This window comes from Saccopteryx bilineata, chromosome 8 (assembly GCF_036850765.1).
Source record: "Saccopteryx bilineata isolate mSacBil1 chromosome 8, mSacBil1_pri_phased_curated, whole genome shotgun sequence".
In the NCBI taxonomy this organism is placed as follows: domain Eukaryota; kingdom Metazoa; phylum Chordata; class Mammalia; order Chiroptera; family Emballonuridae; genus Saccopteryx; species Saccopteryx bilineata.
The window spans coordinates 68170413-68194850 of NC_089497.1; the positions used below are offsets into that span (position 1 = coordinate 68170413).

General features: G+C 42.8%; 1 protein-coding gene and 1 non-coding gene across 8 annotated transcripts in view; both read left to right on the top strand.

The window, feature by feature from the left end:
• Positions 1-24438, top strand: part of IGF2BP2 (insulin like growth factor 2 mRNA binding protein 2) — a 193717-nt gene that overhangs the window by 20438 nt on the left and 148841 nt on the right. The window lies entirely within an intron of this gene.
• Positions 18930-19087, top strand: LOC136312295 (U1 spliceosomal RNA). Its single transcript, XR_010726924.1, has one exon. It is a non-coding gene; the product is annotated as a U1 spliceosomal RNA (small nuclear RNA).

A 24438-nucleotide genomic window follows, 5' to 3' on the forward strand; every position in this document is an offset into this window, starting at 1 on the left:
CAACTTTGTTTGTAGATTGTCCTAAATTACTTTGACTTCAGTCCAATGTAGTATTTTAATAGTCATGTCTGTAAATTTTTGTTGAATCTCGATCCTTACTTTATTCCCATAACCCACTTAACCTTTTCTCTCAAAGGTCCTGATAACATGATAGTTATGTGAAGTAAAAGTTATTTTGGTTGTTCCCTTTTGAACATGTATAGATGAGGCTAATAAAATGTTAGGAGTGCTTGCTCTTTAAGAAAGATAGATAGATGCTTTTTATATTGTTTAAAAAGCTCTGGGGTAAAGCCTGACCTGTGGTGGCGCAGTGGGTTAAGCGTCGACTTGAAACACTGAGGTTGCTGGTTCAAAACCCTGGCTTGCCTGGTCAAGGCACATATGGGAGTTGATGCTTCCTGCTCCTCCCCCCTTTCTCTCTCTCTCTCTCTCTCTCCCTCCCTCTCTTCCTCTCCTTTAAAATGAATAAATAATTAAAATTTAAAAAAGCACTGGGGTAAATATAATATTACATTTTCTACACTGTCTATATATTCTTGTCAAACAGAGTGTGCCCTGAATTATCCTGTTCCCATCCTTCTTCTTTGAGAGAGAGACAAACGGACGGACAGACAGACAGACAGGAAGGGAGAGAGATGAGAAGCATTAACTCATAGTTACGGTGCCTTAGTTGTTCATTGATTGTTTTCTCATACATGCCTTGACTGGGGAGCTGTAGCTGAGCCAGTAACTCCTTGCTCAAGCCAGCGACCTTGGGCTGTAAGCCAGTGACCAGTGACCATGGGGTCATGTCTATGATCCCATACTCAAGCCAGCTCAAGCTGGTGAGCCTGCGCTCAAGCCAGTGACCTCAGGGTTTTGAACCTGGGTCCTCAGCATCCTAGGCTGATGCTCTGTCCATTCGTCACTGCTTGATCAGGCAACCTTCTCTCTTTTTGTATGCTCAGAGTAGATTATTGACCTCTCCACAGTTAAACATTTTGATGTATTTTTTTTTCACAGAACAATCAAATGACTGTTTTATTCTCTTAAGTAGTTTCAATTTATGTTATGATCATGTTTATATTGATTCCTTTGTTGAATTAGTACCACACACACACACCCTTTAAAGAAAAGGTAGAATAAATCCTAGTTATGTTTTATTACAGTTAGAATTAATGATATTTCACCATTCAGTGAGCTGTAACCTTGATTCATTTTAGGTTTCCAGTGTCCTTGAGATGCAGTTGCTAATAGGTACCATCCTATTATGGAAGAATAACTTTCACATGACAGAAAGCGGTTACAAATCCATTCAAAGGAGATGTTCTATTGAAATCATGGCAATCCAGGATTACTTAACTAACAGAAAATGAAGACAATTTTGATCAGATTAATCACAGCATAATAAAATGGAGGTACCTCTTTTTCAGTACTTTTATTTGGGATGTATTCACCAAGAAGAATCTAATAATTAAGAGTATTTTAATTGGGGGCTATTTTAATTTTTGATCATTGGACATTTGATTCTGTACTATTCTTTAAAGGTAAAATTTAATTACATTTTAATTGTGAAAGAAGTAATTGAGGATGACTTCCAAGATTGAGCCTAGCAAACTAAAACTACCCTCATCAGAAATGAGGTGATAACTTCCAACGTCCAGCTATTAAGCAGAAGCGTCTGCCGGGAACTGGGATCGGCAGGAGGCACAGAGCCTGCAGGCAGCAACTCCTGCTGCACTGGCGCTCCAAGGGGTGCTTTCGGCATTTAACTTGATACATTTATTTCAGTTCTTCTGACAACTACAAAGTGTTTACAGGTGTTCTCATCTTGAGAAAAGCTTTGACTTCTAGAAATTTTCTCTGTCAGGGGTCTTGAGAGACCTCAGCTTTGCTGATAGTGCTTCAGTCTGGTTGATGAGGTTGTGTAAGAGGGATTCTGTATCTAGCTGGTGATGTTGCATTTGGATTGTGAAATTAACTGCTTGCCAGCTCTCAGTTAATTACCCCAGCTGAATCAACTGCTTGAATGTCAAATAAAGTCCAAATATGTTAACTATTTTTGAGACAGTAAGGAACTCAAGTATGTTATTTCAACTCAGAAGAGCATTACTTGAGCACCTACTGTGTGTTTGCCCCCTTGTAGGGTACAGTGGGGTCCCTGCACTAAGTAGGTAGTTTCTGAGGAGTCTCCTCTTACTCTCCAAATCTACAGAAACAAACTGTAGAAAAACTGCTTTTCACCCTTATCATCCCAAAACCAGCTTGATGTGGTACCACATTCTGGTTACTCAAAGTCACTTCTTAGCCTCTGGTGTCTTCTGAAGCTTGGAATGGGGTTGCTACTTCGCAAAAAAATGGTAGTCTGAACCTGACCTTCCTCTCTACCTGTGTTAACTCCTGGGGTGCATTAAGTTTACCTTCCAGATTACATTGTTTGTCACTTACTCCCAGGTATTGGGCAACGCCTTATGTGTGAGGCGTTGGGCTCATTGTTGTAAAAAGTTCAAAGGTAAATAAACCGCAGAACCTGCCTTCAATCTGAAAGTTATATTGGTCTGTAGTTCCTGATCACTCCCATAATGCCTGGGGACAAGGTCCAGCTACACCCTCATGACAGGGAGTATGCTGCACTGGTATTGTAAAATTTATTGTGGAGTGGAAAAATGGCAACTGGGTGGTCCCTGTGAAGGTCCTGCTGAAAGCTTCCCTCCTGTGTAAAGCTTCCCTAAATCCTTCTGAATCCTACTCTCCCCCCCTCTAGGTTCTCACAATTACCTCAGCTGTCATGGTCTGTCTCTATAGTTAACCTGTGTGCACAGCAGTCCTGTCTGATTGTTCTAGGAAGGAAAGAATGAATGACTTGTGGTGTATGCTCAGTCATTATATGGAAGGTGCTTACTAATGGTTAAATTATATTGTGTCTGATTTTATTCTGGTTTATTAATTTAGTGATTACAATTCTCAGGGAATGATATATTCTGGTAAACTTGGATTACCTGTTTTAATTGTTGATTAAGCAGAAAATCCTTTACTTTGGCCTTCATTGTTGAAAACCACTCTTAATTCTTACACCACTCCATAGTGAGGAGTAATGTAATACATTCATAATAAAATTAATTTAGAATAACTTAATATTCAACTAGCGAAAAGTACAGGCAGTGATTCTTAGTGTGGCCTTTGAGCCATCAGCATCACCTGGCAACTTGTTAGAAATGCAACTTTCTTTTATTTAAAAATTTTTTTTTTATTTAGCGAGAGGAGGGGAGGCAGAGACGGACTCCTGCATGAGCTCCAACTGACTAGGATCTACTAGGATCAAGCCCACTAGGGGGCGATGCTCTGCCAATCTGGGGCGTTGCTCCTTTGCAACTGGAGCCATTTTTTAGTGCCTGAGGTGAAGGTCATGGAACCATACTCAGTGCCCAGAGCCAACTCACTCCAGCCAGTCTTGGCTGCAGGAAGGGAAGAGAAGAAAGAGAAAGAAAAGCAAGAGGGGGAGAGGTGGAGAAGTAGATCGGCGCTTCTCCTATGTGCTTGGACCAGGAATCTAACCGGGGATGTCCACATGCTGGGCTGACGTTCTACCACTGAGCCAACCGATCAGGGCCAGAAATGCAGCTTTCTTACTCCTACCTCAGACTTACTGATCAGAAATCCCCAGCTTGGACCCAACAATTTGTGGTTTGTTTGTTGGTTTTTTTGTGGTTTTTTTTTTTTTTTCTTCCATTTTTCTGAACCTGGAAACAGGGAGAGACAGTCAGACAGACTCCCGCATGCGCCCGACCGGGATCCACCCGGCACGCCCACCAGGGGCGGTGCTCTGCCCCCCAGGGGGCGATGCTCTGCCCATCCTGGGCGTCGCCATGTTGCGACCAGAGCCACTCTAGCGCCTGGGGCAGAGGCCACAGAGCCATGCCCAGCGCCCGGGCCATCTTTGCTCCAATGGAGCCTTGGCTGCGGGAGGGGAAGAGAGAGACAGAGAGGAAGGGGGGGGTGGAGAAGCAGATGGGTGCTTCTCCTATGTGCCCTGGCCGGGAATCGAACCCGGGTCCTCCGCACGCCAGGCCGACGCTCTACCGCTGAGCCAACCGGCCAGGACCTTTTTTGTGTTTTTCTGAAGCTGGAAACGGGGAGAGACAGTCAGACAGACTCCCGCATGCGCCTGACCGGGATCCACCCAGCATGCCCACCAGGGGCGACGCTCTGCCCCTCCAGGGTGTCGTGACTCTAGCGCCTGGGGCAGAGGCCAAGGAGCCATCCCCAGCGCCTGGGCCATCTTTGCTCCAATGGAGCCTTGGCTGCGGGAGGGGAAGAGAGAGACAGAGAGGAAGGGGGGGGTGGAGAAGCAGATGGGTGCTTCTCCTATGTGCCCTGGCCGGGAATCGAACCCGGGTCCCCCACACGCCAGGCCGACACTCTACCGCTGAGCCAACTGGCCAGGGCAACAATTTGTGTTTTAACAAGACCTTTAGGCCCTGGCCGGTTGGCTCAGTGGTAGAGCGATGGCCTGGTGTGCAGTAGTCCCGGGTTTGATTCCTGGCCAGGGCACACAGGAGAAGCACCCATCTGCTTCTCCACCCCTCCCCCTCTCCTTCCTCTCTGTTTCTCTTACCCTCCCGCAGCCAAGGCTCCATTGGAGCAAAGTTTGCCCTGACGCTGAGGATGGCTCTGTGGCCTCTGCCTCAGGCACTAGAATGGCTCTGATTGCGGCAGAGCGACGCCCCAGATGGGCAGAGCATCGCCCCCTGGTGGGCATGCCGGGTGGATCCCGGTTGGGCGCATGCGGGAGTCTGTCTGACTGCCTCCCCATTTCCAACCTCGGAAAAATACCAAAAAAAAAAAAAAGAACAAGACCTTTAGGTGATTCTGATGTACTCTCAAGTTTAAGAGCCACTGTTCTGAATCCTGGATGCATGTGTATAATTACTTGGGGAGTTTAAAAAAATGCAAAACCTGAGTGCACCCCCAGAAACTCTGATTCAGTTGGTCTAGGCCAGGGGTCTCAAACTCGCGGCCCGCCGAACAATTTTGTGCGGCCCGCAGACTAATCCACGAAGTTCAAAATATTTTGGATAAAATTAAGTAAGCCTACGGGCCTACTTGTATTTTTCATTTCTCTAGCATCCTAGCTAGATATTAGCTTAGTTAACAGCAGTTGTGATGCGAACTACAGTTTCTGGTCGTTTTGTGACACTGAGTAAACTGCATGTACGATTGTGCTTGTTGTACTGATTTTTTTTTGTTTTCAACTGCAGTGAGAAAACTGTTGCGTAACAGTTGCCTTTTGTAGACCTAGTGCAGCCCGCCGAAAGGCTGTGATCTTGCTCTGCGGCCCACATGCTGAGTTGAGTTTGAGACCCCTGGTCTAGGCTTTGGCCTAGAATAGCTATTTTTAAAGTGCCCTCATGTGGCACTGATGTGCCGCCAGAGTTGAGAACCACTGATGCAGCAGGTAGGACAAAATTTTGGGACATACTCCACATTATACTCTGCAGCTTGCTTAAAAAATAGATCCAAAACAGTGCTGCTTTCTCCTAAGAGTTGGATAAAGAAAAACTTACAGTCATATTTTGCTTAATCCAGGTTTTACTGAGCAGGCAGTTCCCACTTTTCATAGCATTGTATTAATACTTTCCTTTAAAAGTAAGTGTTGTAAAGCCAGTGGTATTTCCCACAGGAACAATGTCATATTTGGGTGTTAACTTCCTGATCAAGGTTTGACATCAAGTAAATCATAGATGGGATCAATACCATGTCATAAAATCAATAATAACAATAATTATAAATCTCTACGGTCACTTAAAATACTAAAGTTGTGCTCCAGGTCCAGTAAAGTCAGCATAAACGTAGCATACAACCTAATACGTCCCCAGGGGTCTCAGTGCTGTAGAAAAATGCATGTAGTCATAAGGAAACACAGTTTCCTGAACCTGTTATGTAATATGTAACAACTACTAATTAGCGCTGTTTTGCACTCTTAGAATTTGTAGAGGAAAGATTTGGATAGTCTTAAGTCCTAAAAATGTCCAAGAAGTCTTGAATGGACGCCTTTTCCCCCAGTGGAGGTCCCGGGAGTAAGTCTGGAGTTGAGTGGAAACACTGGGACCCACTTGAATTAATAGTAGTTGGAGGTGGTAGTAATGTGGGCATTTCTGTTATAGGAAAGCATATGTCAATGAAAGGGCTGGCCTGAGATTTCTCCTTTTGGCTTTAGTTTCTTCAAAATTCTGCCTATTGGCAGAAATAAAGTTAAGAGAATGTATGATCTGTACACAAAGCCATAAGTTAATTGTTAAATCATTAGAGCCTGCTTTTTTTTTTTTTTTTTTTTTTTTTTTGTATTTTTTCGAAGTTGGAAATGGGGAGGCAGTCAGACAGACTCCTGCATGCACCCAACAGGGATCCACCCGGCACGCCCATCAGGGGGCGATGCTCCGCCCATCTGGGGCATTGCTCTGCTGCAGCCAGAGCCATTCTAGCACCTGAGGCAGAGGCCACAGAACCATCCTCAGCACCCAGGCCAACTTTGCTCCAATGGAGCCTTGGCTGCGGGAGGGGAAGAGAGAGACAGAGAGGAAGGAGAGGGGGAGGAGTGGAGAAGCAGATGGGTGCCTCTCCTGTGTGCCCTGGCCGGGAATCGAACCTGGGACTCCTGCACGCCAGGCTGACGTTCTACCACTGAGCCAACCGGCCAGGGCCTAGAGCCTGCTTTTTAAGAGAGGAACTTCAGATGTTCTCCTCGGGGTGGACAAGTTGTTTCTAGACTTGTGAAGGTATGGGTAAATGGTGTAGAGCGTGAGCACTGTTTGGGGCAGAAGACCCAGTCTGACCTGGCTGTGCCCCTTACCTCCAGCGTGGCTCTCAACAGGACGCTCTTCTGAGCTTCCATCTCCTTTCCTCAATGAGCATGAAGACACCTAGCTCACAAGAGTGTGAAGATTGAACAGGTTAATATAGATAATTGTACCAATCATAGGACGGTTTGTTACTTTAAATCATCAATATATTGATTGGTGAAACAGACATGAAGAATTTTATCTGTCTCTTGCCCTTATTGCCCAAGAGTAAAAATCCTGCTTCAGGATGGGTACTAAAGCACGTGGAGTTCTGGGAAGCTGTGGGAGATAGGCGGGCAGTGTTGCTCACTGTGCAAATCTTTTTCAGAAAGAGTAATATCTGTAGTCAGGGTGGTTAGGAAAGGCCCGAGTGGCTGGGGTTTAGCGGATGTTGTTGGTACCTTACCTGTGCGTTTTGATTCAGGATGCATTGTCAGTTAGGGATCTTGGTATGTTGCTCAGTAACTGAAGTGTTGTTTGGAAAAAACTATTGTAGCAAACTTTTCTTGTCAGGTGTGCCCTGTTGATACTGAGCTTGGTGTGCATATAAAAGTTTTATATCAACTGCTCTAAAGTAACCACAAGTTCACAGTGACTCAGATTATACAGGTACTACACTCCAGAAGTTCTAAAGCAATTATCAAATAAATGTACCACTAGAGAAATTTATTGCCTATTATATTAAATTACTCTGTGATTTCCTCCCCTAGTGTAGGAGTTCTTCTCATTGTCCTTGCAACTCCCGTTTCAGAAATACACTCAGTCTGGCCCTGACTGGTTGGCTCAGTGGATGGAGCGTCAGCCTGGCGTATGGACGTGCTGGGTTTGACTCCTGGTCAGGGCACAAGAGAAGCAACCGTCTGCTTTTCTTTCCCTTCTTCTCCCCCTTCTCTCCCCTTTGCCCTCCCACAGATGGTGGCTTGATTGGTCCCAAGTACTGAAGATGGCTCAGCTGATTCGAGCATCAGCCCCAGACAGGGGTGGCCGGGTGGATCCCTGCCGGGACGCATGCTGGAGTCTGTCTCACATCTCCCCTCACTTAAAAAAAAATACACTAAGTTAAAAAAAATAGACTAAGCTCTTTAACTAGAAACAGTTCTTTAAGGTCCAATATGTTTGGTAATTTAAACAGAAATAAAAGAAAATAAAAATGATTAAGGCATATAATAATTCTCTAAGTAAGTTTTTCCATAGATTCATAAAACCCACAAAATCAAGAGATGCTAGGGATTATCTGAACCCCACTCTCTTTCCCCTGTGGAAATTCACTCAGAGAGGTCAAAAGGCTTGTCCAGTGTTACATTGGACATTAATACAAAATCGTCCTCCTCACTATCATTGCTATGCTTTTTCCTCTAACTCATACAGCCTCTGAAAGATTTCTCATAAAATTTGTTGTCTTTAGGTAAAACTAAGTTCAGGAACGAAACATTCAATATTTTTCATTTTTAAATAGAAGTGACCAACCAGGATGATTTGTGTTTTGTTTATCTCAAGACACATTTCAAAATAGCACTGATACATACACCATATGCACTAGCAATTTAACTTTTTGGTACCAAGTTAATCCTTCCCCTTTAAGCAGGCTCATGTGAACAGAGTTTTGCTTTTAGTAAGCCCACAAACTGATTGACAGGCTGAAACTTACCTTTAACACTCTCTAAGGGCCTGTGGGGACAGCCTGCAGATACATTGGGCGAGAGGAGGTATAGACAGCCTGGTGTGAAAAATAGAGGGCATTGACTGGACTGGTTGCTTTATATGGATTATTGCCCATTTCAATAGCTCTGTGAGGCAACTGGTGGCAACTTCATTCTTCAGGAGACTGAAATTCAAGGAGATTTCCACTATTCCAAGGCTACTAACAAGAAAGGTAACAAACTTTGGAGCCATATTTACACCTGTCTGACTACAAAGCCTATAGTCTTTCTGTACTTAATATAGGAAAGCGTGTAACCATTGCTATTTGATAATTAAGAACTAAAAGATTGCTAATTCAAGAAGGCAGTAATAGAATTACTGGCTGATCCAGTTTGTAATTCCTCCCGCCCCTGCTATAACTGAAATTTGAACTATTTTGTGACTATAGAGCTGTGTTTGTGGTGGCCATGAGCAAAGAATCGAACAGTTCCTCTTTGCTCTTATGTGTTTAGACAACAGAATCTTGTAGTTGGGATAGAGGAGGAAGGACTGTGTGCTATCATCAGAGGGACTTGAGTTGTTCAGGAACTATTAGAGTGTAATGCTTCTAGTTCTCCAGGGTCTACTACGGTGACTTTCAGAAATGCTTGTGAAGTGACCAGATACTCTCCTCGTTTGTTTGCACCTGTGTATTTGTGATAGTGGCTTTTATTCAATCTATTTTTAATTTATACTTTAATTTATTATAAGACAGGGCTTAGAATTTATCATCCCTTTTTATTCTACTCATTAGTCTTTTTCTTTTAGTCATTCTACTGGTAAAGTCATTAGTTAGACTTAAACTAGTCCAGATACGAAACAGAAAGAATACCACTTGTCATCACTAACTGAGGGCATGTCCTTTCTGTGTGCCCCTTTCCCCCTGTTGTTTCCTGAAGCTAATGTGGTACCTGACACAAAATTGGTGTTCTGTGTGTGAATGGATAGAGGACAGAGCTTGCAGCTTTTAGAAAATCTTTTATATCTTTGATAACACCTATATTAAAAGAATACATATGTCATCTCTTTTTATTTACTTTTGATATCAGGGAGAATACCAAACTGAGTGTTTAGATTCTCAGTACCAAAATGAGTTAGGTTTTTTGTTGTTGTTTTTTTTAATTTAAGAGGAGGGGAGATAGACAGACTCCTGCATGCTCCCAACTGGAATCCATCTGGCAACACCCTTCTGGGGCCGAAGCTCTACCCATCTGGGGCCGTGCTTGTAACCGAACTATTTTTAGTGCCTGAGGCAGAGGCTCCATGGAGCCATCCTCAGTGTCCAGAGCCAACACTTGAATCAAGCCATGACTGTAGGAGGGGAGGAGAAAGAGAGATATAGAGCAGGGAGGGGAAAGGGGGGGAGAACCAGATTGTCACTTCTCCTATGTGTCCTGACTGGGAATTGAACCCAGAACTTCCACAAGCTGGGTCAACATTCTACCACTGAACCAACCGGCCAGGGCTGAGTTAGACTTTTATTCTATCTGTTGTGTTTGGGGAGGGGGACTCAGAATTGGATATCATCAAAAACCAATAAAATAATCTGCTTTTTAACAGGACTGGCTATAATTTGATGAGTGATTTGTCTGTTTATATCAGTGGTAGTCAACCTGGTCCCTACTGCCCACTGGTGGGCATTCCAGCTTTCATGGTGGGCGGTAGCGGAGCAACCAAAGTATAAATAAAAAGATAGATTTAACTATAGTAGGTTGTTTTATAAAGACTTATTCTGCCAAACTTAGTGAAAATTCGACATAAAGTACTTGGTAAGTAATTATTATTATATGCTTTAACTTGCTGTAACTCTGCTTTATAAATTTTACAAAGTAAAGTTACTTCCCTACTTTATAAATCACCATTACTGTGGAACTGGTGGGCGGTTAGAAAATTTTACTACTAACAGAGATACAAAAGTGGGCGGTAGGTATAAAAAGGTTGACTACCCCTGGTTTATATATTCAAACAGATGGCAGTTATAGCAATATCTTCAGTAAGGTGGAATTCAGTATACAGAGGTACATCTGGGTTTAATGAAGTCCAAAATGAAAGATACAGACACTCCTGTCTTCAAATATTCAAATGATCCATACATATAGGAATACCACACCATCCCCCAACTTTTCTTCTCATATTTTCCCATCCTAGGAGACCCTTCATAGTCAAAGCTGCACTTCCTTCCTTCTCTTTCCTGCCACCTCTGCCTGAGCAGCTCTGAGAGAGAGAGAAGGGGAATTAGGAACATGGGAGCTTGTTCCTGGAACCATAGCATCTGTGTTAGAATTTCTGTAGAAGTGCTATTGTGGGCATAATAGGTTATATGACTATAAACTTAGAGTGTCTAGTTCGGATACTTAAGTGCATTTTAAAACCACCATTTTATTAAGTTTTCCATGGTCTCCTCTCTTCCTATTTTTACAGTCTTACCAAAGATGAACCTTCTGGTGAGTAGAGAGGTCCTGTGAGAGTTGGGCCTTGAGGTGATGTCAGCTCACACTGATGCCCACCTTAGGGATAGCGGCTCTGTCTTCTTTATCTGTGTGGCAGCAGCTACTAGTCCTGTGCCTGGCACAGAGGACATGAGCCCCTCCCCACACTTGCTGAATTAGTTTGGATTTAAGAGAAAGAGGAACTTTTACATTCTATATTTTCATCCTTGTCAATTTCTCAAAAACTGTCTTCTATCAAACTCTTCATCACAGTGGAAGTGGGACATGAACTTGCATTTATTTATTGATCTTTTTATTTACTTATTCACCAAACATGTATTGGTCACCTGTGATGTGCCAGTACTACCAGGCATGGAAAGCATAGCAGTGGCCCAGTCCAGTTCCATTGCCTGCCGTCCTGGGGCTTACAGTCTGGTAGGCAGAGAGGACCGGGTCCTGAGGGCTTACAGTCTGGTAGGCAGAGAGGACCGGGTCAGGAGGGCTTACAGTCTGGTAGGCAGAGAGGACCGGGTCCAGAGGGCTACAGTCTGGTAGGCAGAGAGGACCGGGTCAGGAGGGCACTTGCCAGGTCCAGGGTGGAACTGCTCTCTAGAAACCACTGCTAGTTTAGAAATACATAGACTCACTTTGAATTAACCTCTGTTACATGGCAAAATCTCTATTCTTGCCTTAATTATCAGTAATGAAAAAGTAACTTCTGTAATTATTCAGAATTTTTCTTAAAAATAAAATAATAAGATTATATGGGCATTTGCTTTTACATAGTCTTTGATTAGAGAGTAATTCTTATCTACCTCCTTTTTAGATAAAGTCTGAAATAATAATCTTAGATGTTTAAAAAAAGAGCCTTTTTCAGATGTCTTGCTTGTAAATTACTCATTTTCTGAGTTTTCTGTTAAGGCAAACTATCAGTTTTTCTTGTGCCTGGTAACTAATTTAGTTGCATATTGGGTTTGGTATTTTTTGTTTAGTTGCATATTGTTTTTATTCATAGCTCCCATTCTTAGGTAAAATTGAGCAGATTTTTTTTTAAGTGAGAGGAGGAGAGATAGACAGACTCCCGCATGCACCGCGACCAGGATCTACCTGGCAACCATGTCTGGGGCCAATGCTCTACCAAACTGGAGCGATATTCACAACGGAGCTATTTTTAGAACCTGAGGCGAGACTCTGTGGAGCCATCCTGAGCACCTGGGACCAACATGCTTTAATCAATTGTGCCATGGCTGTAGGCAGGGAAGGTGGGGTGGGGGGAGAAGCAGATAGTCGCCTCTCCCGGGTGTCCTGATTGGGAATTGAACCTGTGACTTCCACATGCCCGGTCAATACTCTACCTCTGAGCCAAATGGCTAAAGGCCAAATTGAACAGATTTAATGGTGAATGGCTTCAGCTAGTTTTACATGGAAAAAATATATTAAAACCATAGGAAGGGGGTCTGGCAGAAAAATTCACAGTATCTCTAAGGTATACCTGTATCGATAACCAGGATAGCAAGAAGAGGAGACTCAGAGTCTCTGTCTCTCCACCATCCCAGAAAGATTTTTGCACAGCAAAGGAAACCATCAACAAAATGAAAAGACAACCCAATGAATGGGTGAACATATTCACCAATGATACATCTGATAAGGAGTTAATATCCAAAATTTATAAAGAACTTATGCAACTCAACACCAAAAAAAGAACCCAGTTATAAAATGGGCACAGGACCTGAGTAGACTTTCCTCCAAGGAGGACATACAGGTGGCCAATGGACATATGAAAGAATGCTCAATGTCATTAGTCCTCAAGGAAGTGCAGATTGAAACCACAGTGAGATATCACCTCAGCTGTTAGAATGGCTGTCATCAATAAATCCACAAACAAGTGGGGAGGAGGATGTGGAAAAAAGGAAACACTCAATGCATGATTGGTGAGAATGTGGATTTTCCGCTGTGGAAAGCAGTATAGAGTTACCTCAAAAAAGTAAAACTGGAGCTGCCTTATGATTCAGCAATTTATTTTCTGGGAATATATCCGAAGAAACCTGAAACACTAATTTGAAATTAGTGTTTCAAACTAATTTCAGCCATACTAGGTGGTGGCCCAGTAGATAGAGCAGTGACGAGCAATCTTTTGAGCTTGGTGTGTCAAAATTTGCCAAAAAACTGAGCATAACTAGGGTGGTGTGTCACTTTAAGAAAAAACCCCATAATTTCACGATATTTATAGTTTAAATAACAAAACTGTGTAATTGTAATATATAACTATTTAATAAACCAAAAAGTAATTATTTAACTTACCTGCTTAGTGACTTCTTTGTTCATCTGTCAGTTGGTTTCTTTTGTTGGTCTTGATATTATTTAACTTGTGTGGGGTGCCGTGAACTAAGATAAGTGAGGGAGAGGGGGAATTCTTTAACTAACCTGCCTATTAGTGACTTTTTTGTTGCTAAATTTCATTGGCTAAATCTTCAGTTGAAGGTTGGTATTTTGTACATTTCAAGCCCTAGCAAGGCTACTGACTTCATCTGTCAATCTGTTTCTTCTGTTGGTTTTGATATTATTTAACACTGAGAATAAGGTCTAGCAAAAATACGTAGAGGGAAAAATTGTGAGTAAAGCCATTGCTATATTTTTCAGGGTGCTAAGAGTGTCTGGTAATCGGTTCCAGGCACTCCAAATTTCCTGTTCGTAATGGCACTCCTCTTGATTCTCCAAGCGGCACCTTTCCAGATTCTCAAGCTTTGACCTCAAGTCAACAAACAACACCTGAGCCCAGAAGCCGACTTGAAATTCTGCAGGTTGCATCTTATGTAAATTAAGATGGCTGCCGCTATTTCTAATGGCGGGAAACGGCACCCGTAGCACAGGCCCTCGCCTCTCCCAGCCTCCCCCTCACTTATCTCAGTAATGATGGTCAATTAAAACCCACGACACCCCAGAACAGTAGATTGGATGATGGTTGCTGTGGTTATGTGGTTGCTGGTAATGGCGATCACAGGGCCCCCAGAGATGCATCACCCGCGGCATTCCGCTGCTCCCTGCTCCGCCGGCCGGAAGTGAGGTCAAAGATCCCCTAATGGCCTAACTGGAGTTAGGCCTAACTAGACACTGTGTGCCAGAGTTCTGTTGTTTGGCCTACAGACCTCCGGCACAGAGTGAATATACTACAGCAAATGTTTTATCCTCGGCTACTGCACCTGGCCGTGCATTAGCCGAGGATGAAACATCCTTCTCAGTATGCGGCCCCATACTTCTCTGGTATGCGGCCGCATGTCATCGAAAATGGCTGCACATGTCAGTGCTGAAACATGTGTCATAGGTTCACCATCACGGGGATAGAGCATCAGCCTGGGATGCTGAGGACTCAGGTTCAAAACCCCAAGGTCACCAGCCTGAGCATGGGCTCATCCAGCTTGAGCGCAGGATTGCTGGCTTGAGTGTGGGATCATAGACATGACCCCATGGTTGCTGGCTTGAGCCCAAGGTTGCTGGCTTGAGCAAGGGGTCACTGGCTCAGTTGGAGCCCCTCCTGGTCAAGGCACATATGAGAAAGCAATTAATGAACAACTAAAGTACTACAACAATGAATTGATACTTCTCATCCATCTCCCTTCTTGTCTGTCTGTCCCTGTGTGTGTGTCTCTTTCTCTTTCTTGATAAATAAAAAGTAAAAAAAACCCAAAAAACAAAAAAAACTATATGCATCCCTATGTTCATTGCAGTTCTTTACAATAGCCAAGATTTAAAAGCAGCCTGAGTGCCCATCATTAGATGAATGGATAAAAAAGCTGTGGTACATTTACACAGTGGAATACTACTTGGTCATAAAAAAGAAGGAAATCTTACTTTTTGCAACAGCATGGATGGACCTAGAGAGTATTATGCTAAGTCAAATAAGCCACTCAGAGAAAGAAGTACCATATGATTTCACTTATATGTGGAATCTAATGAACAAAATAAATGAACAAACACAATAGAGACAGTCTCATAGATACAGAGTACAGACTGACAGCTGTCAGAGAGGATGGGGGTTGAGGACTGGGTGAAAAAGATAAAGGGATTAAGCAAAAACAACAACTAATAGACACAGGCAACAGTGTGGTGATTATGGGAGGCAAAAGGGGGGTGAGGAGAGGTAGATGATAGTAAAGGGATAAATGGTGACGGAAGGAGACTTGTCTTGGGGTGGTGAATATACAATATAATATACAGGTGATATGTTACAGAATTATCGATATACACATGAAACCTATGTAATTTTAGTAACTAATGTTACCCCAATAAAGTCAAGAAAAATTTTAAAAAGTGACAGAAAGAAAAGGTAAAAAAACAAGGATACAAAATCAGAAAGATCAAGGGTGATTGGGTCGGTGGCTAGGTTGAAAGAAAGTAAACATTTCTTCTTGTTCTCTTTGTGTTGCAAGATTTCTTTCAATAGGTTAATATAATGTACAGGAGCGACTGGAAGGTGTTACATTCTCAGCAGGTCTCTTAAAGCTCGCTATTATATAGAGCCTGAAGTCACTTTTCACACTTGTTTCTGGATCTTCTATAATATGTCAAGGGGCTTTCAAGATAAAAATAATTCTATTTGGGGGTTTTGGGGGAGCTCACTTCTGTCTGAAAACAAAATGCTTACATAGTAACCTCACACCTGCTTGTTAAGGGATTGGAGCACCCCTGGTAGCAAAGAGGTTGAACCTAGTTTCTCAGATGAAAATTTGAGGTGGTGGAAGGGTGAGTAGCCAGTCCACGGTGAGCTGAGGAGCTGGTTACCTTTAGCCTACTTTCTCCGGGATGGTGCACTTTATCCTTCCAGGTCAATCAGCAGCCTCAGCCCTGTATTAACATTATTAACATTTTTAGTCACAAGTGATGGGAACTCACTTCATCTAGCTAAAGCAAAAGGGGATAGGGGGATATATATAGGGGGATATATATATATACACACACACACACACACACACATTATATATATATAATTTTTTAAACAAACTGGGATGAGTTGGTGAAGCAGGTTTAAGGACATTCAGAACCAGGGGTTTGAATGCAACTGTGTATCTGTTTGGCTCCTGCACCCTTTTCCTCCAACCTATTGTCTTATTCTTTGAGTGTGGGTTTTTTTTCTCTTACTGAAGATGGACTTTCTCTACATGAAAGATAGCCCCAGTGCCAGTCTACAGATATTTTTACTGCTTGTGGTCTGGGAGAGAACCGGATCCTTTTACCCCCTAATTTAAGTTTTAAAAATCCCAGGGAAGACTTCTGATTGGCCTGGCAGAGGTCATGTGGCTGTGACAGTTGAGACAGCCGAGGGGATGAGGTGTGATAGGCATGGCTTGTGTCCTGAGCCCCGGGAGGAGGTCACAGATACTGCCCCGAGGGAATTGTCATAAACAGGTGGCCGCAGCAGTTTTTTCCTTTTTTGTAGTCCACGTGGGACTCTGTTTCAACAACTAGTTAAGATTCTTTTCTTAACTTCCTGAAAATCTTTTCAAGTTTGTTGTTGTTATTTTGGCCAAGTTATGGACTTTATACCCCATTAAACTTTAGGTTCCTTTTAAATTTTACTCTGTGTTTTTGCGAGAATGCACACTAACATCCTGTGCTATAGTATGATCTTGAGTTACGGTTAACTGAATGAATACCACTGGAATAACTTTTGAGTCATGAAATTGTAAAACTTGAGCAGTGAGAGAAATCCTGGATTGTATCTGCCTTCGATAGCCTCACAGATATTAGGGGATCTCCTAAACACAAAGAGCCCAGAGATAAAGGAGGGTGACAGTTCTCAGTGTTGGGCTCTGTTCTAGGAACTGGAGAGTGGGGTGAAACATACAAAAGGTTTGTTGTTTGGACCTCACATTATGTAAAGAAAAATCTTAAAGAAGGATCCAGATTTCTTTGATTTTTGGCTAAAATCATATGTTTAAAGTGTACCTTTTAAAAATGGGCTGACCTATGAATGGATCTGAAGCTCTGTTAATATGTAGATACATATTCTTCTTCTTCTTCTCTTCCTCCCTCTTCCTCCTCCTCCTCTTCCTCCTCCTCCTCCTCCTCCCCCCCCTTTCCTCTCCCCTTTCCTCTCTTCCTCCCCCTCCTCCTCCTCCTCCTCCTTCGAGTGAGAGGAGAGGAGATAGAAGGACAGACTCCCGCATGAGCCCTGACCAGGATATACCTGGCACAACTGAGCTAAATAGTGCTTGAGGTAGATGCTTCACTGAACCATCCTCAATGCCTGGAGCCAGTGCACTTGAACCAATCGAACTATGGCTGTGGGAGAGGAAGAGAAAGAAAGAAGGAGAGAAGGGAGAAGGGGAGGCTTGGAGAAGCAGGTGTGATTGCTTTTCCTTTGTGCCCTGACAAGGAATCAAACCCAGGACATCTGCATGCTGGGCTGATGCTCTACCAGTGAGCCAGCCGGCCAGGGCCTCAATATGTGTCTTTGAATAATTACTTAAGAAGCAAAATTAATGATTAGTAAGTGTTACTTGTTGAGCAGATAAAATCTTTGACAATGTGGTATCTGTTGGAGAAAATAAATAGAAGTTCTTGGTAGTGAGAATGACAAAGAACTCAATATTTTCTTTGGATCTGCAAACTAGAATCTAAATCTCAGCACTCCAGTTGCAGACTTTGTAACTTGGGCAAAGTTGTAAAAGCTCTTGTCAACTCCTGTTCTTCAGCTAATGTCCTTTTTTTTATCTACTTTATATGTTTTTTGGTGAGTATAATTTGAAAGTTAAATAGTTCATTTCTTAATGACAAATTTTTATTGTGATAAAATACACATAATATAAAAATTTACTGTGCTAATATTTTTTTTGTGTGTATTTTTCTGAAGCTGGAAACGGGGAGAGACAGCCAGACAGACTCCTGCATGCGCCCGACCGGGATCCACCCGGCACTCCCACCAGGGGGTGATGCTCTGCCCACCAGGGGGCGATGCTCTGCCCATCTGGGGCGTCGCTATGCCGTGACCAGAGCCACTCTAGGGCCTGAGGCAGAGGCCACTGTGCTAACATATTTAAGTGCAGTTCGGTGGTATCAAGTACTTTCATATTATTGTGCTACCATCACCATCCATCTCCAGAACTCTTTTCATCTTGCAAAACAAACTCTGTACCAATTAGACAATAACTACCCATTCCCCTCTCTACCCAGCCCTTGGCAACCATCATTCTACAAACAGTTACTTTTTTTGTAAATGGTAAGATCTCAAAAAATGTTAGCTGTTATCCCTCTAAATCAGGAGTCAGCAAACTCTAGCCCACAGGCCAGCGTTGGCTAGTATCTTGTTTTGGTGTAGGGTATCTTTGAACTAAGAAAGGTTTTTATATTTCTAAAGGATTATACAAACAAAACAAAAAATAAAGAAGAATGTGCCAGGAGACAGTATGTACCCCCATAAATAGTAAAATACTATGGGATCCTTTAAGAATTTGATTTTTAAAAATATGGGTATGTGTGAATGTGTATGTACATACCCTTCTGGATGTCTTATGGGACTTAAATAAACATCTACCCAACACCATGAATTCTCAGTGGGGCCCTGTTGCCCCTAGGGAATGAAGTTTGTCCTTGGAGGGGGGCAATGAGAAATCTTAGCTATGATAATGAGTTGCAGCCTTTCAAAGGGCCACAGTATGTAAACAGATATATAGTATATCTCTGGTATTAAAATTTCTTGGGTTGTGCAATTAGGACAAATACCTAGTTAAGCTCCTTAGGAAAAAATGTTTGAGAACCACAACTTGCCCAAGACCGAATTCTGGAAGGCAGGATATGTGTTTTATTAGTCCTCTGAATATATTAGCTTTTAGGGGAGGATCTATGTTCTTCAGTGGTTACATTTGTTACAACATAGCTAAGTGAACGAAATCTCTGATCTAGTTCAGTGGTCCATTCAATCTAGAAATTGCTTGCACAGCAGATTCTACAGCCCTGGAAGAAAATTTTTTTAATTCTTTTTAATCCTTAAGAAGTTTGTCAAAAGATACTTTCCTGACAGGAGATACCATGATCACGAAGGTGATCTCGCCAGGGCGAGGCTTATCCACTGCACTCCGGATGTGCGCCCCTGTGATTTCCCCAAATGGGGGAAACTTGACTGTATAATTTGTGGTAGTCGGGAACTGTTTTAAAAAATTTTGTCAAATGATTAATCTCACTCTGATACAACAGGGAGCCACTTATTGCTTATTAGATAAGAATTCTTACTTTTTCTTATATTATTGAAACAATAAAATGAGTGTAGGTGTTTGAGTGTAAAGACCTTTAACCCTAAGCCTCCATCCATATAAGGCTTCTCACAGTCATGTCAACTCTGTATTGAAAGGAAAACACAGATGTATCATTATTTTGCCTGAAAAATAACAAATTTGAATAGGAGGCCACTGAAATGTCAAGAACTTGAGTCATCCTGGTGTCACCTCAGAGGCAAGGGCTGCATCTTATGTTCCTGTGTATCCCCAAGCACATGATTGGTGGATGTGTTTCTGGTACTGGCTGTACTAGCAATAGTTCAGCACGTCTCATTGTACCCTGGAGTTCTTTCTCATGCCAGTGTTTCTTTACCCCAAATTGTTCTCACTCAAAGACCCATTCCCGTGGATAGGTACCCCATCTCACATTAGTCCGCAGTACCAGTTAATCTTTCCGTCACTATTGCAGGGTATGAGGATGCCACACAGCAGAGCATTTTGCCAGCAGCATCTACTGCAGTAGTCCCCAACCTTTTTTGGGCCACGGACCGGTTTAATGTCAGAAAATATTTCCACGGACTGGCCTTTAGGGTGGGACAGATAAATGTATCACGTGACCGAGACAAGCGTCAAGAGTGAGTCTTAGACGGATGTAACAGAGGGAATCTGGTCATTTTTAAAAAATAAAACATCGTTCAGACTTAAATATAAATAAAACAGAAATAATGTAAGTTATTTATTCTTTCTCTGTGGACCAGTACCAAATGGCCCACGGACCGGTACCAGTCCGCGGCCTGGGGGTTGGGGACCACTGATCTACTGCACAGGGAAAGTCTCCGTTGCCATAACTAAGGCTGACGTAGCTGTGCCTGGCCCCATGGTTGACGTAGAATATAGTAGGGTGAGGGTGCTGCAGGGGCAGTGCCAGGGACCCAGGACTCCTGTGGACTGGGCTGGGAGCTGCGAGTGGGACCGGGGAGGAGGACCTTCCCTTCCAGCCCGAGGCCCCGAGGGAACAGCCTGGAGACCCGGCGTGCCAGTGTTCCTCGAGTGGTCCTGGCAGCGTCCCCGGGGAGCTGCCAAAGTGAACATCAGCTCTGAACATAGAACTTGTCTTCTGTTAACATTTCTGTGTGTCTTGCAGTGTATCCCCCATATAGCTGTTTGCTTTAATATAAAAATATGAAAACTGTTTTAAAACTTTACATGGAATTGATGTTCTATGAGAACAGTTCTGTGCTATGAGCCCCCGTGGGAGTCCCTGGGAAGACTTCCGTCACAGGTGGAGGAGCTGAGCTGGGCTCCTGGTTGGACACAAACAGACGTGAGTCACTTTGGTCAACCAGGCCTTGGAAGTTGAGGTGTTTTCACATAAAGTGATAAAAACCAAGAACCAGGTGCAGAAGCAATGGCCTGTTGTTAGCGTGACAAAGTGACAGCCCTGTTAGAATCTAACTGTTTTATGTCCTTGAGTTTGTAACCACCTGCTGGGTTGGATCTCTGGGAACTCTTTGTCCTGCCCTCAAGGACGAGATGGTGATCACTGCAAGCCTGAGGCTGCCTGTACACCTGGAGTCCTCCAGCCCTGCGGGGCTCTGTGCAGCCCCAGAGAGGCCTCCCACAGTCACCTTGCTGAGGCCCAGGCTGAAACGAGGCCTCCTATGACCATCTCAGAGCAGAGGCGTCAGTCTGTTTTCAGTAAGAGTCTAAATGTTCAGAAACCTGCATGTGTGAGGAGCACAGCTGCTGTTCATGGAACGAGAGGGTCCTCTTTTGGTTTACAAGCATCTCATGTGTCTCAAATCTGAATCAAATGTATGACAGCCGTTAAGCTCATCATTTTCCTTTTATCCATAAACCTTCCTAAATGGCCCAGTTTCATCATGACATTTTAGTGGAATTAAACTTGAACCAAAAATTATGTAATTAATTACAACTACTAAATGAGTCCAGCCTGTAACTTGATAACACAAGGCCCAGAGCTGACAGGTGGCTAATCCCTACTGCATACCTTCTTCATATGTGTTCCTTAAGATTGGGTTTAAAACAACAATCACAACAACACTTTTGTTAAAAATCTCAAGTGGGTGCTATTTGGTGACCAAGCTAGAAAGTCAGTGACTTACAGCTGCCAGCCCTCAATCTAAGGTCCTGGTCACCCTTCATGGAGGCTTCCCTTGTAACCCACGAGTCTTGTGCTTTGACATAGTCTCGTCACTGTGTGGACACAGTCATGCAGCTATTTTCAGACAAGACCAGTAGCTGTGCCCATTAATTTACATTCTGAGTTCCTGGTGATGAAATAAAATTACTAGAAATAACCATTTTTTGATGATCATCTTGTAAGTGCCATGGTGCAGTGGAGGCTTCTTTTTCAAAATTAGTGGGTAGTAATATAACTTTCTATATAAATGAATGGGAACTTTAAACACATGGCACCTTATAGAAAGCCATGACCAAAAGGTTAATTCCAAGCAGAGAAGGCCAGTAAAACTTACTTCAGGACTATCTGACCCTGACTGGTGATGGTGTGGTGGATAAAGCATCAACCTGGGACCCTGAGGTCTCAGGTTCCAAGCCCCTAGGTCACTGGCTTGAGTGCAGGGTTGCTGGCTTGAGCGTGGGGTCCTGTCTCTGGCTTGAGTGCGGGTCACTGGCTGTGCTGGAATCCCCTGGTCAAGGCATGTATGAGAAGCAGTCGGTGAACAACGGAAGTGCCACAACTACGATTTGATGCTCCAAGGATAAATTTTTCTGTTTCTAGTTGATAAATTTGTTGTGATTTTGGGGAGATCTGTCGGACGTGCTGCTCACGGCGCCATTTCCGTGACGTCACCTCAACTACGATTTGATGCTTCTCATCTCTCACCCTTCCTGTCTGTCTGTCTTACTAAAAAAATGAAAAAAAAAATCTGAAGCAGACATTTTTGGTGTCACTGCCTAGTGGTGTGTCAGTGTGGTAACGAAGAGAAGGGGTAGATTTTGGAGTCAAAAAGACCAATGCTAGAAATTAGCTGTGATCTTAAGCAGATTTTAAACATCTTCAACCAGTTTTTACTCATCAGAAATAAAAAGGGAGGGCTAATAATTCTCTGCATCATTAAAAAGTTCCCGGCACATGAAGTTCCTGGCACACAGAGGGTGCCTTTAGCAGTGCTCTCTATTGGGGCAGCTCTTCCACGCTTCCCTCCCCTAAAGAAGCAGGAAAGGCTTGTCTTTCTCTACTGAGTCAGGGTTTAAATTTAGCAAGATCCCAGAGTTAACACATGTATGTTTTCAATGGTTATGGGAAATATGTCTAATATTTGAAATGAGCTGTACATGATTCATATTTTTTAAACAATATATACTGCCCCATTCTAAAATATATATTTATTTTTTTAGGCAGCTAATTCATTTCTTAATCATATTATGAAATCCCAGGACCTTACCCCACAAATGCAGCCCAGTTAGAGCTCTTCACAGAGCCTTTAACACTTCAGACGCACTAACCTCATTTTACACATTTCCTCAGAACAGGACATATGTGTGCACACGCACAAATGCACACACACACACACACACACACAGTTTATGACCCAGCTTTTGGGAACGATGTTAAAACAAACAAAGTTCTTAGAAAGTGGCGAGGTGCTTAAAATAGTTGGATTTTTAAATGGTTTAGGAGCTTTTCCCATAAGACAGTGCTTGGTGCTATAAATAGAGGCGTGTTTGTAGGTTCAGAGTAGTGCCTAGTTCCTCTTAGTCACAGTGAGACTCAGGAAGTCAGTTGTATCATTTTGATATCTAAGGACTACTGTGAGCTTTTAACCTCATCAACTCCAAACAAACAAAAAATTAACTTTATAAAGCCTATAAGTCAGATTGAGAATACACATGAAAAGCTTCCAGATATCTTGTCTAAGGACAGTTCGATTCTCCCCCTCCCCCCATTCCCTAACACTATTTCCATTGTCACTAGGATTCTCCTAATGGACTGTAATAACTGTTAGAGCTGGCAGATGGGTACATAGTATCCATCTACTTTTATATCATTTTAAAAAATACAAATTAGAACAGCCACATTAAAAAAACAGAAAACAGCTGGAATTCATCTTTTTTTCTATTTTCTATTTGGGATAGGATGGAAGTGTAATCCCCCCCCCCCCCCCCCCCCCTCGGCTCATCTCCTTGGGCTGTTCAAGGCGATGTATGGGAAAAGAAAAGAAACTCAAAATAAATCGCCAAAGTGTTCATATTGGAATTCTAAGATTTCTCCTGAGAGTTTTCAATCTGTACCTCTCTAAAAAACTGCCTATACTTGTAGATAACTATCATGTTTATGGACGCATGGTAAATATAACTGAAATACAGGATAACTTGGAATCCCAAAGAAGTAGCCAAGTTCTGATTTTGCCACTTACTGGCTAAAGAGTCTTTGGGCACATTGCTCAACCTCATGAGCTGTTTCTTCAGCTTTATAATGAGGATGATACATACTCTGCCTAGAGGTTTTTTTTAAAGCTATTAGTATACATGGGTTACACATTTAGCTAGTGTACATCATCATCTGTTGAACTAGGAACCTGGGATATGCAGCAATAGAAACAATCATGTGTATAACTTGTTCTCACTTAGCTCAGAGACAAATAAAGGGGACACAAAAATACACAGAAACACAAGCATGCCACTCTGAAGACATTTTTAAATAGAGCAAAATATGCCCAGTATCAGCTGAATGCATGTGTTGGAAGAAAACAGAAGTGGTCTGTGCAGCTTGTGAAAAGTCTTGAAACGTTTTATCAATCTTTCTGTAGCCTTATCTGACCATACTTTCTTTACATAAACTCATTTGGTGTAAGAAATTATATAGCTATTTAAAAACAAAATTTTTCCCCCACAAGTGATACACGAATTCACTGTCCTTTTGCTACATAAACAAATAGACAAAACATTATAATCCCCTTTTACTTCCCACCCCTAATTCCAGTCCCCTTTATCTGGTCCCAGGTGCAACCCCTTTTCCTTCTGGTATCTGTCCGTCCAGACCTTTTCTCTTCCTTTGCACAGGCGTCTATGTATCTAGAGACAATGTATAACGTTGCATTTGCTTTTCTTTTGTTTTATACAAATATTGTTTTACTAAGTGGAACATTCTGCAGCCTTTTTTTTTTTTTTTTTCATTTTTCTGAAGCTGGAAACAGGGAGAGACAGACAGACTCCCGCATGCGCCCGACCGGGATCCACCCGGCATGCCCACCATGGGGCGACGCTCTGCCCACCAGGGGGCGATGCTCTGCCCATCCTGGGCGTCGCCATGTT